The sequence below is a fragment of the Schistocerca serialis genome, chromosome 9 (assembly GCF_023864345.2).
Source record: "Schistocerca serialis cubense isolate TAMUIC-IGC-003099 chromosome 9, iqSchSeri2.2, whole genome shotgun sequence".
Lineage (NCBI taxonomy): Eukaryota > Metazoa > Arthropoda > Insecta > Orthoptera > Acrididae > Schistocerca > Schistocerca serialis.
Genome location: NC_064646.1, coordinates 309,461,696 through 309,475,664, shown reverse-complemented (window position 1 = coordinate 309,475,664; position 13,969 = coordinate 309,461,696). Strand labels below are relative to the sequence as shown.

At 43.0% G+C, this 13,969-nt stretch overlaps 1 long non-coding RNA gene across 1 annotated transcript in view; it reads right to left on the bottom strand.

Moving 5' to 3' along the window:
• The window catches only part of LOC126419797 (uncharacterized), a 35,671-nt gene extending 31,681 nt beyond the window's left edge, over positions 1-3,990 (bottom strand). Inside the window, exon 1 of the long non-coding RNA XR_007576000.1 lies at positions 3,853-3,990. This is a non-coding gene — a long non-coding RNA (uncharacterized LOC126419797). The remainder of the gene's footprint in view (positions 1-3,852) is intronic.
• Positions 3,991-13,969: the final 9,979 nt, after the last annotated feature.

Here is a 13,969-nt window from a genome sequence, read left to right as displayed (position 1 = left end):
TAATTTGTTTCTGAAAGGGCTTGTGGCACGTGCTCAAATTGTAAAATTTGCTTAATTGGCTTATGTCTCGAGTAAATGTTTTTAAGAAACTTTTCGGCACTCCATCTTAAGTAAGGTGCAGACTATTGTTTTGGCGATTTAATTTTAAAGCGTAGAAGCCTGTGCCCAATTCTAAGTCATTTTTTGTCACAATGTTGATGTTAAGAAACAAGAACCGTTTTTTTTAGTGGCAGTGACTTGTTTCTTGCAGCCAGTAAGTTGTTTTTGCCTCTTAGACACCACAACAACCTTTAGGAGAAATAAATGGAGTAATTTATATGTTGCTTGCCTCTGTTAATTTACATGTGAAACTCTAAAAGCAATTCCCTGGGGACAACTGAAGTTCTTGAGAATCTCTGAAATGATCATTAAGGTGATAAAAGTCATTTGGTATATCTTGGGTTGTAGATACTAGTTTGAAGGCTACTTCTGTGTTTATTAAGATTGTCGTGATGTTTGTTCTACACTTAACATAATAATAACTTTGATCCTTGACAGGTAAAAATTCCGGTTTTAAGTGTACACCTCGCTCAAACCTGTTAACTTCATCTAGCACCGCTAGGCGAGTTAACATTCAGTGGTGTTTTAATCTTAATATTAATTACTGGATTTCTTTTAAAGTCGTGGCAAAGGCTTTGGTTTTTCTTAACCTGTTCACTGCTGAAGTGAGCTATGTTCTATATATTGTAGCGAAACTCTCTCGGTTTGTTGTCACGGGGGCGGGTAGGTCCCGAAATCTACGTCTGGGGTCTGTTGTGTCGTCTTCAGGTCTGTGTCCTGACCTCACGTGAGACCGGTGTATTACTCCAGGATATATTGTAACTCGGCATGACCTTCATTGTAAATTATTAATATTTAATGTTTTGATGAAGCTTAATTTTTAAAAAATTGAAAGAAAATCTAAACTGTTTCGCACCTTGTATTTCACGTTTAATGCCTTTCCTTAAGGGTGAAACCTCAAGTTCAATCTTCAATGTGTTTCGTAAGCTGAACGTGGTATCAACGTTGCTGTTAAGGAAAATGCATTATTATTGGTAAATAAAGTGTCTTAAAGATTACTTGGCATCAAATAATGTTCAGCAGTTTTCTTCAGCAGTTTTCCCCAGCCCTCCCTCTAAGACAGTGGTCGTCAAAGCTTTTTGCTCAAGACCCAGTATTAACATAGGGATGACACCTCGGGCCACATGTATACCAAACTTATTATTAATTGGTAAGATATACAAATTGGTAAGTTGCAAGCGTCCAGTAGACTAGTTGTGGTAAGGGCGCGATAAGTTGGCAGCCGTCCCCCATGTAGTGATCGTTAAAAAATCGGCACCATTCAAACCACTTCGTGTCAGTTGTTCTCAATTTCAGACTGTTGCACTCTCAGCAACCCTAAAGTCGTGGCACAGCTTTGCGTAACTAAGTTTTGTGTTATCTGTGTGAACGGATGGTTAATTGGTTAATAAAAGTAACTCTACTTATGTTTTAAAGCATTATTCAATACGAGACACTGTGACATATGATTTGAATGTCAGTTTTCTTCTACTCATTAGCCGAGCGGTCTTAGGCGCTGCAGTCATGGGCTGTGCGGCTGGTCCCGGCAGAGGTTCGAGTCCTCCCTCGGGAATGGGTGTTTGTGTTTGTCCTTAGGATAATTTAGGTTAAGTAATGTGTAAGCTTAGGGACTGACGACCTTAGCAGTTAAGTCCCATAAGATTTCACATGCATTTGAACATTTTGAACTTCTACTCATTGCACTGTATGATAAGATCTTTAATGTAATGTTCCTTGCTGCAAGCAAGTATCGCATTTGAAGATGACTGTCTCTGTAATGTGCATTCACAAATCCATGTTACTTTCGTCTCAAAATTCATACCGTACACTCGCTACGAGACGCTCGCACACGTGAGTTGTCGGTACTGGAAGACAAAACAATAAGTTTCCCGCTGTAACACAGTAGTGGCCGCGCTAGTTGACCGCTATACCTCTGAGGTAGGCTACCAACTTTACTTAGCTCATGGACGAATTCATCAGCATCGATTAAGATTAAGCACATCTTAAAATCGTACTGGCTGTGTAAGTATTTGGCCGACCGGTGTGGCCGAGCGGTTTTAGGCGCTACAGTCTGGAACCGCGCGACCGCTACGGTCGCAGGTTCGAATCCTGCCTCGGACATGGACGTGTGTGATGTCCTTAAGTTAGTTAGGTTTAAGTAGTTCTAAGTTCTAGGGACTGATGACCTCAGAAGTTAAATCCCATAGTGCTCAGAACCATTGGAACCAATTTGTATTTTTTTGTTATTAAGCAGGAAAAGTACAGCTATTAACGTTAGCTGACGTTTTGGATTCGCCTGTTAGTTGTCAGATGCATATTGTTATAAAATACGGCTGAGAATCGGGGGCCATAATACTTGATTCGGGCCGCATGCGGCCCGAGGGCCGCAGTTTGACGACCACTGCTCTAAGACATGTTGGTTGATATCCTCCTAAGATACAAGCGCTTGTTGCCTGTATCGGTCGTATACCCATGTATGTGTACGTGTGTGGTGTTGTCAAATGCCTAACAAGGGAACCTCCCCATCGCACCCCCCTCAGATTTAGTTATAAGTTGGCTGAGTGGATAGGCCTTGAAAAACTGAACACAGATCAATCGAGAAAACAGGAAGAAATTGTGTGGAACTATGAAAAAAATAAGCAAAATATACAAACTGAGTAGTCCATGCGCAAGATAAGCAACATCAAGGTTAGGGTGAGCTCAGGAGCGCCGTGGTCCCGTGGTTAGCGTGAGCAGCTGTGCAACTAGAAGTCCTTGGTTCAAGTCTTCCCTCGAGTGAAAAGTTTACTTTCTTTATTTTCGCAAAGTTATGATCTGTCCGTTCGTTCATTGACGTCTCTGTTCACTGTAATAAGTTTAGTGTCTGTGTTTTGCGACCGCAACGCAAAACCGTGCGATTAGTAGACGAAAGGACGTGCCTCTCCAATGGGAACCGAAAATATTTGATCGCAAGGTCACAGGTCAACAGAGTCCTCCACAGGAAAACACATCTGATATATTTTATACGACAATGGTGACGGCATGTGCGTCACATGACAGGAATATGTTGTCGACCCACCTAACTTGTACACTTGGCGACTGGGTAAAAAGATTCTCCTACCTTGCCCGATTTAGGTTTTCTTGCGGATGTGATAATCACTCCCAAAAAAGTGATGAAAACATAAGAGTTTGTCACATAAACTGCAACAAATGAATGCTACAGTTTCACAGTCGCTCTGTCAAATCATATGTTTTTAACGTTTTCAAATTTTTCCGTGTGTAGAGCGTCAAATCCTGCATATGTCCAAGCAAGTCTGAACATGTCCTGGAATTTTGGAGAGCGAAGTTGATTATGTGTGAGTGCCTGAACTTTGATAATTGTCTGAAAATAAAAAATTTAACATTTCACTCGGGGGAGACTCGAACCAAAAACCTCTCGTTCCGCAGATGCTCACGCTAACCACGTGACCACGGCGCTCCTGAGCTCACACTCTCATTGATGTTGCCTATCTTTCCCATGGGCTACTCAGTTTGTATATTTTGCTTATTTTTTTCATAGTTCCACACAACTTCTTCCTGTTTTCTCGATGAATCTGTGTTCAGTTTTTCAAGGCCTATCCACTGTGCCAACTCATAACTAAATCTGAGGGGGTGCGATGGGGAGGTTCCCTTGTAAGGACGTGAGCACGTGTGTGTGTGTGCGCGCGCCTGGGTGAGTGTGTGTGTGTGTGTGTGTGTGTGTGTGTGTGTGTGTAGAAGTTAGCTGCGTAAGAAGCTTGGAGGTGACTGACTAACCTGCGCAGCCTGGCACCATCCTGAAAGGTTTGGGCCATCGCCAACGCACACACCAACAGTATTGCAACGGTACACTCTCTCTTCATGGCTCAAGGCGTTTCACTGTGTGAAGGAACACAGCATCAAACTGCGACGGCAACGCCCATGTAAGCCGAGAGCGCCAAGGCGTTCATATCATTCTTACAGGAAACTGTGGCTTCCTGCGTTTCTTTTGTAGCGTTACATCATCTATCACGAGAAATCTCTTGTGGTCCACATCTAAAAAAGAAGGAAAAATAGTCTGCCGATGCCAGTACGTGGCCGCATCGAACTACGCAGGTGGAGGTTATTTTGAAATGAGAGGATGTCCGGCGAATGGACTGACCTGCCTGTTCCCCCGAGAGAAATAGCATCCATCATGTATGGCATGTCTTGGAGAAAAGTATTGCACCTTGCCCACATGCACCAAAGACCATCCAGCAGTCAGTTGTTAATGGCGCTCGTGGAGGAGTAGAACATCCTATCAGAAGAACTCTTTGGCAACCTAGTGGCCAGCACGGGAGCACGTTGCCGTCCGTGGTGATCATATTAAGAATCGTGTTCCATCCTTTTGTAAAGTGAAGGCGACCATCACAAATCGCGGTGACTTGAGTGTAATTAATGTCTGTGAATAAAAGTGTCATTTCAGTTCGCCTCATTGCGTACTACTTACAGCTGTCCTTCTGCATTATACTGTAGTAGTTCTTCCTGTCTGCGTCCTCGAGCTATGTTACTTGGGTGTCTCAAATCATGCGAAGGCCGCCTCCGTCCTTAAGTTTTGTACAGATGTGTGTTAAGAACGAGAAACAGTGCGCTTGGAAAGCACATTGACGTTAATTTACCGCCTTTTAGTTTCAAATTAGGAAAGAGAATCAAATTTCAGGGCGAACAAGTAGAAACGTTGAGGTTTGTCGACGATATTAATTCTCTCTGAGAGAGCAAAGGACTTGGAAGATGAGTTGAACGGAACACAAATTCTCTCAGAAGACATCATAAGACGATTATTAGCAAAAGTAAAGTACGGACTAACGGAATATACTCTAATTAAGTCAGGTAACGCCGAGGGAATTAGATTAGATTCCGAAACATAAATATGAGTTGATGAAGTTGTGCTATTCGGAAAGCAATCATGGCCGAAGTAGAAAGGATATTACATACAGACTGCCAATAGCCAGAAACGTATTTCTGAAAAAGAGAAATTTATTAATTTGGAATATAAATTAAAGTGTGAGGTACTCTTTTGTCAAGGTATTAGTCTGCTGTGCGTCCTCGTGCAGATGTGAGACGCAGCGGATAAGCAGTCCAAACAAGAAGGGAATAGAAGTTTTCGTAATGTGGTATTTTGCAGAACAAATGTTTACGTCGGGTAATTAATGAAGACGTGCTGAATCGAATCGACGTGAAAAGAAATTTGTGGCAAATTTTGATTAAAAGAAATAATAGTTGTTAGGATACACCCTGAGGCATCGACGATTTGTCATTTTGGAGGGAAATGCAAGTGGTAAAAATTGTAGAGGGAGACCATATCTTGATAACATGAAGTTAGTTTCAGGTGGATATCTAAACTAAAACTAAACTGCGACCGAACAGGTCTCGGAAACACAAACGGTACTGGCCAATAGCCGTATCATCATCAGCCCAGAGGCGTCACTGGATGAGGATAAGGACGGGCGGGTGGTCAATACACCCCTCTCCCGGCCGTTGTCAGTTTTCGTGACCGGAGCCGCTACTTCTCAGTCAAGTAGCTCCTCAGTCTGCCTCACAAGGGCGGGAAGTAGCTCCTCAATTTGCCTCACAAGGACGGGGGCGTTGACTCACCATAGGTCAGCGCAACGAACTGCGGCACTTGTTCCCAACCCACACTGATCACGTGGAGCGTGCGTGCACTTGTTAATGTATGTGTGTGTTTGTGTGTGTGTGTGTGTGTGTGTGTGTGTGTGTGTCAAAGAGAGCGGCGCTGCACATTCAAGGGGCGGACAAAAATACAGAAACACGAAAAACATAACACATTACCACGCTGAATGTGGCTTGGGAAAACTGTTGGCATTCAAAGCAGCTCCCAGTCGTCTCGTAATGGATACATACTGGTTCTGTGTGGTTTTCAAGGGCGTCTTATAACTTCTTTCTGTAAAGCAGTGGCAAGAACTGGTAACGATCATGAATGTGGATACCGATTTTGCAACCTTCTCTCCAGAGTAGACCACAGAGGGTCAATAATACTGGTGACTGGCGGCCAGGGGAGTTGCAACACTTGGGCCCTGTGCTCACAACACCTGTCCTGGACGATGAGAGCTCTGTGGACGAGGGCGCCGTCGTCTTGATACATACCTTCCACCGCTGGGGAAAAAAATTGTTGTACCATGAGGCAGACTTCATCAACTAATTGGTCACATAATCCTTGCCATTAACGTGACTTGCAGAATGGCAACCACTGAATACTACGGTGTGGCTGCCTAAACTAACATCGGACCCCACAGTGTTTCATTCTTGGGACTTAAACTCGGCCAAAAGTTGGGAAAAGTGTTACGAAGATTCACTTGACCCGTGGGATTCTTCCATTGCTCCATAGTCCACGTTTTATGGCTTCGGCACCATGTTTTCCTGTTGAGGTCATCAGTGACAAGTGGTTTTGGAATTCCAGCTCGCCCTGCAATTGCCTACTTGTGGAGCTCCTTTGGTGTTCTTTGGTTGCTGACAGGAGTTCGCGAGTGCGACATTTAGTCCTGCAGTGACTTTTGCAGCTTTCATCCTCTTATTTTTCGTCACAAGCCTTTTTAGTAACCGTCCATCAAGATCAGTCAATCACATTCTCGTCCTTGTTGTGACTTATCGGATGCCGCGCGGGATTAGCCGAGCGGTCTGAGGCGCTGCAGTCATGGACTGTGCGGCTGGTCCCGGCGGAGGTTCGAGTCCTCCCTCGGGCATGGGTGTGTATGTTTGTCCTTAGGATAGTTTAGCTTAAGTAGTGTATAAGCTTAGGGACTGATGACCATAGCAGTTAAGTCCCACAAGATTTCACACACTTTTGAACGTTTGAACTTAGCAGATGATATTTTCCCACTTTCGCTGTATGTGGTATAAATCTTCCATGTGGTACCTCTTGAAACACCATATACTTATGCTCCTTGGTTCCAGAACCATCTACCATGTGTATTGTGTATTAAACCGGGGACCTGGAGGCTTCGTCCCGCCATAGCCCTCAGTGGTTCAGTACAGTACAACAGGCCACAGCAGTCCACCCACCCCACCGCCGCCCCAAACCGAACCCAAGGTTATCGTGCAGTTCGGCCCCCAGTGGACCCCCTGGGTACATCTCACACCAGACAAGTGTAACCCCAAATGTTTGCATGGTAGAGTAATTATGGTGTACACATACGTGCAGACAGTATTAGGCAGCAATCGCCGACACAGTGTAACTGAGGCGGAATAAGGGGAAATAGCCCGCATTCGCGGAGGCAGATGGAAAACTGCCTTAAAAACCATCCACAAACTGGCCAGCACATCGGACCTCGACACTAATCCGCCGGGCATATTCATGCCGGGGTACGGCACGCCTTCCCTCTCGGGAAGCAGCGCGTTAGACCGCGCGGCTAGCCGGGCGGGCTACCATCTTACCTTACTGGAAGCTATCTATAAAAAATTTTCTGTGTATCAGAAAATTGAATATATTGATTTCAAAAATGTTCTCCTCATGTAGCGTGTGCTTTAAGTATCGCACCCAACAGCTGAGCAAAAACTGACTGTTGGTTGGCTTTGGGTTGCGCATGTGAACAGTGTCGTGAAATAAAACTTTAAACTTCATGAAATGCGAAATTTGAAACAAGGAAAATGAATCTAATTAAATGTCAAAGGAGAATAATTATGTACTCAATGAAAACTATATACACTCCTGGAAATTGAAATAAGAACACCGTGAATTCATTGTCCCAGGAAGGGGAAACTATATTGACACATTCCTGGGGTCAGATACATGATCACACTGACAGAACCACAGGCACATAGACACAGGCAACAGAGCATGCACAATGTCGGCACTAGTACAGTGTATATCCACCTTTCGCAGCAATGCAGGCTGCTATTCTCCTATGGAGACGATCGTAGAGATGCTGGATGTAGTCCTGTGGAATGGCTTGCCATGCCATTTCCACCCGGCGCCTCAGTTGGACCAGCGTTCGTGCTGGACGTGCAGACCGCGTGAGACGACGCTTCATCCAGTCCCAAACATGCTCCATGGGGGACAGATCCGGAGATCTTGCTGGCCAGGGTAGTTGACTTACACCTTCTAGAGCACGTTGGGTGGCACGGGATACATGCGGACGTGCATTGTCCTGTTGGAACAGCAAGTTCCCTTGCCGGTCTAGGAATGGTAGAACGATGGGTTCGATGACGGTTTGGATGTGCCATGCACTATTCAGTGTCCCCTCGACGATCACCAGTGGTGTACGGCCAGTGTAGGAGATCGCTCCCCACACCATGATGCCGGGTGTTGGCCCTGTGTGCCTCGGTCGTATGCAGTCCTGATTGTGGCGCTCACCTGCACGGCGCCAAACACGCATACGACCATCATTGGCACCAAGGCAGAAGCGACTCTCATCGCTGAAGACGACACGTCTCCATTCGTCCCTCCATTCACGCCTGTCGCGACACCACTGGAGGCGGGCTGCACGATGTTGGGGCGTGAGCGGAAGACGGCCTAACGGTGTGCGGGACCGTAGCCCACCTTCATGGAGACGGTTGCGAATGGTCCTCGCCGATACCCCAGGAGCAACAGTGTCCCTAATTTGCTGGGAAGTGGCGGTGCGGTCCCCTACGGCACTGCGTAGGATCCTACGGTCTTGGCGTGCATCCGTGCGTCGCTGCGGTCCGGTCCCAGGTCGACGGGCACGTGCACCTTCCGCCGACCACTGGCGACAACATCGATGTACTGTGGAGACCTCACGCCCCACGTGTTGAGCAATTCGGCGGTACGTCCACCCGGCCTCCCGCATGCCCACTATACGCCCTGGCTCAAAGTCCGTCAACTGCACATACGGTTCACGTCCACGCTGTCGCGGCATGCTACCAGTGTTAAAGACTGCGATGGAGCTCCGTATGCCACGGCAAACTGGCTGACACTGACGGCGGCGGTGCACAAATGCTGCGCAGCTAGCGCCATTCGACGGCCAACACCCCGGTTCCTGGTGTGTCCGCTGTGCCGTGCGTGTGATCATTGCTTGTACAGCCCTCTCGCAGTGTCCGGAGCAAGTATGGTGGGTCTGACACACCGGTGTCATTGTGTTCTTTTTTCCATTTCCAGGAGTGTAATTACAACTCAGTACCGAAGTACATTATGAATGTTGCGTGATGAGGTACAATGTTTGACTTGGAATAGCCACAAAATACACGGAAAAAAATAACGTTTTGAAATTACCAACACTGTTCATTGAAAATTAATTTACTTTTGCAAGCATGACACATGACTATCATGAATAGACACTGTTTACGGAAGAATGGAAGGTGAGATCTGTGCAGAAATAAAAGTACCTTACCTCTTGCTCAGCATGCTGTTTTGTGTCTGGAGTACTGACGCTCTCGAGAGCAAATATCAGCAGATGCAGCAGCTAAAGATAAGTAACCTAGTCTAAATTTATTGTTTTCAGAAGCGATCTGTTGCTGTGTGTGGCGTAAGGTCCAATGCACATACGACACACAGAGTATTTAAAACTTTACTATGAGTCATGGATGTGAGCTGTACTCTAAAGGAAATAGTTTTTGAGAAATCAGACTCTTATTATTGACAAAGACTGCACAACATGAGAAGACTCTAACAATTACAAAATTCTCTCATTACAAAGAAACTACAGACATACCTATCAATTCCTCCAAAATCTTCTCCATCAATAAAAAGAACAATGAAGTACAATAAAAGAGTTTTCATCTCCACAATAAAGTATTCCATATAGTTTCTCCCAGATTCACAAGTAACAGATCTCATTCACTGAATAACTCGGCTCTTCGCTAGTACGCCTCAAATAACAGTGTCCCACTGCTACACATCTGACTGAGTAGCAAGTCAGCCACAGATAAAACTAAGAGTCAACGATCTTATTCACCACTCATGCAGTGAGATCATTCATCTGCGCCCCAGTACAGTAAAAGTGAATTATTTAAAGCAGCTGAAAACATATGAGAACCTTACAATACGAGCACCTACAATGCACCCACTCTCGGATTCACTCAGTTCCGACATAATGTACTCACAACTACAAAAGGACACTGTTCTAGGCACAACTGAAACTTTCAACACTTGCACAACTATCGTACGTCGTCAAATACAACAGCGCAACCTGCAGGCTTCTCTAGCGCCTGCATTTATGTTCAAACATGCGTTTTCATATTTTTCCCCAAGCTGCAGCTCAGCCAACGGTCACAACTATTCGAGGCCGCTTACCTGCAGTATTCGCCGGACGGATTCATCCACTCGTACAACTGAGCGCCTTGGGACGCTCATAACATTCTTAGTAATAGCGGAATTGACAAGTTCTGGCTACCGAGATACCTGTGAGTGGAAGATTCGCAATGTAACAAGTCTTTCTATGTGGTGCGTGACTTCAAAAACTGTGCTCGTTTTACGAATAATAACAGCTAGATTGCTTTGTGTTTTTTTTCATTTACTACATTAGTAACACGTTACAGCTACTGCCAGCATCAGATCCCAAATTCATGACACAAAATTCAGTATAGATAAAGCTATGCCCTAGCGAGGCGTCAATTGTGTGGAAAGAGAAAGTCATTATCTAGTAGTGGATGTCGCTGCCATAAGATATATAGTTTCTTGCAGAACAGCACATCATGTATCACTTAGCTATTTAAACAGTGAAATACAAAAAGCAGATATTTTTAATTTTTGAGAGTACCAATGGAAAACAATCTGTACCGGACATCCACACTAAAAACTAAAAATTAACAAATGCCTTAGGGCAATGACATTTGCTGTACCTAATGTTATAAATAAATTACTTTTTCTGCATATTTCTGTTAATCAGTCTGTTACAAAATCACTATTTCAGCTAATCTGATTTACAGAGGTAACTTTTTCATAACGCAGAAGAATATCTGTTGTTGGTACTCGAAACGTCGACGAAACGATGTAATCATAGCTATAGAAGTGCATTTATTAGTATTATTTGCTGTTAAAAAGTTCTTTTTTTTCTAATAAAACTAGTAAGGCATGAGTATCATACTGGAGAAAATAATAATGTAAACAGATTTCAAGAGCAGAGACATTGATGTACACGTATTCAACAACCTCACAATCTGTTATTAAATCTGTTATTAAACCAACACGAGGTACAGGGACTCGCCAGTGAAAGATGGGAGAGCATTATGTAACACCAGTGAAGCTTGTTAAAAAATATAATAATTAGTAGAATGAAGAATCCATGATGTCAAATCATACACAACTTCTCTTGCTTGTGTCTTTGTCCCGCATCGGCGCAGCGTTGGCATGGTTGTGAACGGATGTTAGTAATACTAGTATGATTAACATTAGTATGATGCTATCACTTCTTACCTTTAAAAGCGCAAAGGGATGACGAAACTTACACCGTTCACCAGCTTCGACACTCAAAAACAAGACAAAATTAATTGTGATACAAACTCAGTAACTACATCGCTCACGTTCTGGCAAATGGCAGAGTGATGTCTTCCATTTATTCCAAGCACTGCATGCATCCCTGTACAACATAAACCCAATCTATCCACTCTCCCATACTAACCATCTGTCCCCTATAAAATACTTTTGTTACATTCCCGCAAATGGCGTACCTGATTTTTGTAGTTTAATATTGGTTGCAAATGCCAAGCTGTACAGTAATTTTCTTGATCACTAATGAATTTACTATACATAAATTAACTTCCTATGTTAAATAATATTTTAAATCTACTATCGGTCGAAAAACAAACGAAACAACAAATCTGTTGCATTTATATATTGGTTCATAAATCGCTAAAAAAAAACTTGTATCGTTTTATGCGTGTCAATTAGTAGAAGCCATGATACAAAATACAGTCTCCAGAACAAGAATTATGAGGATTATTTCTGAGCATGAGAGCATTTTTTTGACGAGAAGGATAGTTCTATTAAAAACAGAATTGAATATTTTACTAATTAGTAATCTAATGAAGGGAATGTGATGTATTTTGTTGTGTGTAAGTGAGTTATAAATCAGATTGTAAGCTGAAGTACGGAAAGTCCATAGCATGCACTTTTTCGCAGTTTTAAAAGCACGTAATACTGAAGCTAGAGAGTTCTACCTTTGGAATTTGATTCGGTTTATCATCAAGAAGATACAGTAGATGTTTTCACGAAGCTACCTCCTTTACTTTTCGAATTATTAAGTTAAAATCGATTTTCACTCAATAAAAAGAGTTGGATTAAATTACCTCGGTATATAAGAAACAAAGCTAAAGTGACAGTACCGTATTTGCCTTAAGTAATAATAAAACTGTACCATCTTTGGCTATATATTCTAATTTCACAAAGGTACAAAAATAACCAAAGAGACAGTTCGGAGGCCACTATCTAACCTTGGTTCCGTTTGAAAAATTCTAGAGGTTAAAGTTTAAAAGTTATCGGGTTGAGAATTTTATATAACATAAACAGATTATATAATTACTTAGAGAAATATTGGGATCGTTGTTGGTCCTCAAGTGACAACGATATAAATAATTTTGTGGTTGGCGCTGTGTGTACACTGCTGCCTTCGCTGGAAGCAGTTTTGGAGCGAGCGGTTTCTTCGCCGTCCGCACCGAGAATATATAAACATCGAAGTGTCTGCATCAGTCATAAGAAATGACTCACGCTTCGCTGCAGAATGTGCCGTGATTCTGTCCGTGACAACTCACTTAAGCTTGGGATGGCGCTAATGACGATAGACGTTATTGGTTCTTTGATCGAATGATACATTGAGTATATATTGTAAAACTGTGTAAAAGTGAACCTAATTTGATTAATTATTTATTGGCACATCCATGTTTCGTTTGCGATGTTATGTTTCATGAGCCGCCCGCTATATTTTAGAAAACCACATAGCAAGTGTCTGAGATTATTCTACACTTTTAAGGCGAGTAATTAACTTTACATAATTAGGAATAAAGAGTAGAGATCTTCACTGAACTGTGTCAAGTGCTGAGTACGTTAGAAAAAAACTTCAAGAATTTTCGAAACTATTTCTTGTGCTAGGAGATTTTGCCAAAATATACTGCTCAGTTAAAAGGCAGTAGACTCTTATTCATTAACGTCGTGGTTCCTAACTCCTCTGCACTATTCTTATAAAGCTAGAATACTTTATTTCCGTTTCGGTGACCTGAATAAGGTACTTGTGGACTGAAGACTATGAACGGTGTGTTCTCCGTCGCTTTCCGGTTGTTTCCGCAAATAACTTTCAGGTCCTTGTACAAGGCTGTGGTTTCCAAAAATAGCACAAGACTACCAAACATTTCAACTTAAGAAACCAAAATTTAACAAACGAAAATATTTTTACCCTCGGAGCACACCAGAAAAACGTTCGGCAGTGTAAAACGCTGCAAGATTTGCAAATTATCAAGAAAATAGGTATAAGCTGTAGCGAAAGGCAGGTAATATGCAGTATGTACAATAACGAAGGAGGAAGGATAAGAATGGAAGGCTAAGAATGAATTTGTCGGATTAGAAAGGGAGCAATACATAAAATAAATGCACTCTTTTGGTCCTACCGTTCAGTCCATATATCGAAGGAGCATTGTTAGGAATAAAAGCAAGGTTCAGTTGTGAGGTTTAAATTCAGGTTGAAAGGATATCAACGATAACATTCGCTAATGAGATCGCTGTCTTCAGTGAATACGGGGAAGAACTGCAGATCCTCTTAAATGGAATGAACGATCCAAAGAGGTAACACTACGCATTGAAAGTAAGCCAAAGAAAGACGAAAGTAATGATGAGTGGCAGGAATGACATTAGTAATAAACTTAACATCGGAACAGAAGACCAAAGAGTAGACGAAGTGGAGGAATTCTGCTGCCTTGGAAGCAAAATAATACGCGACAGAGAAAGGAATTACTACAAAAAAAGTGGACTAGC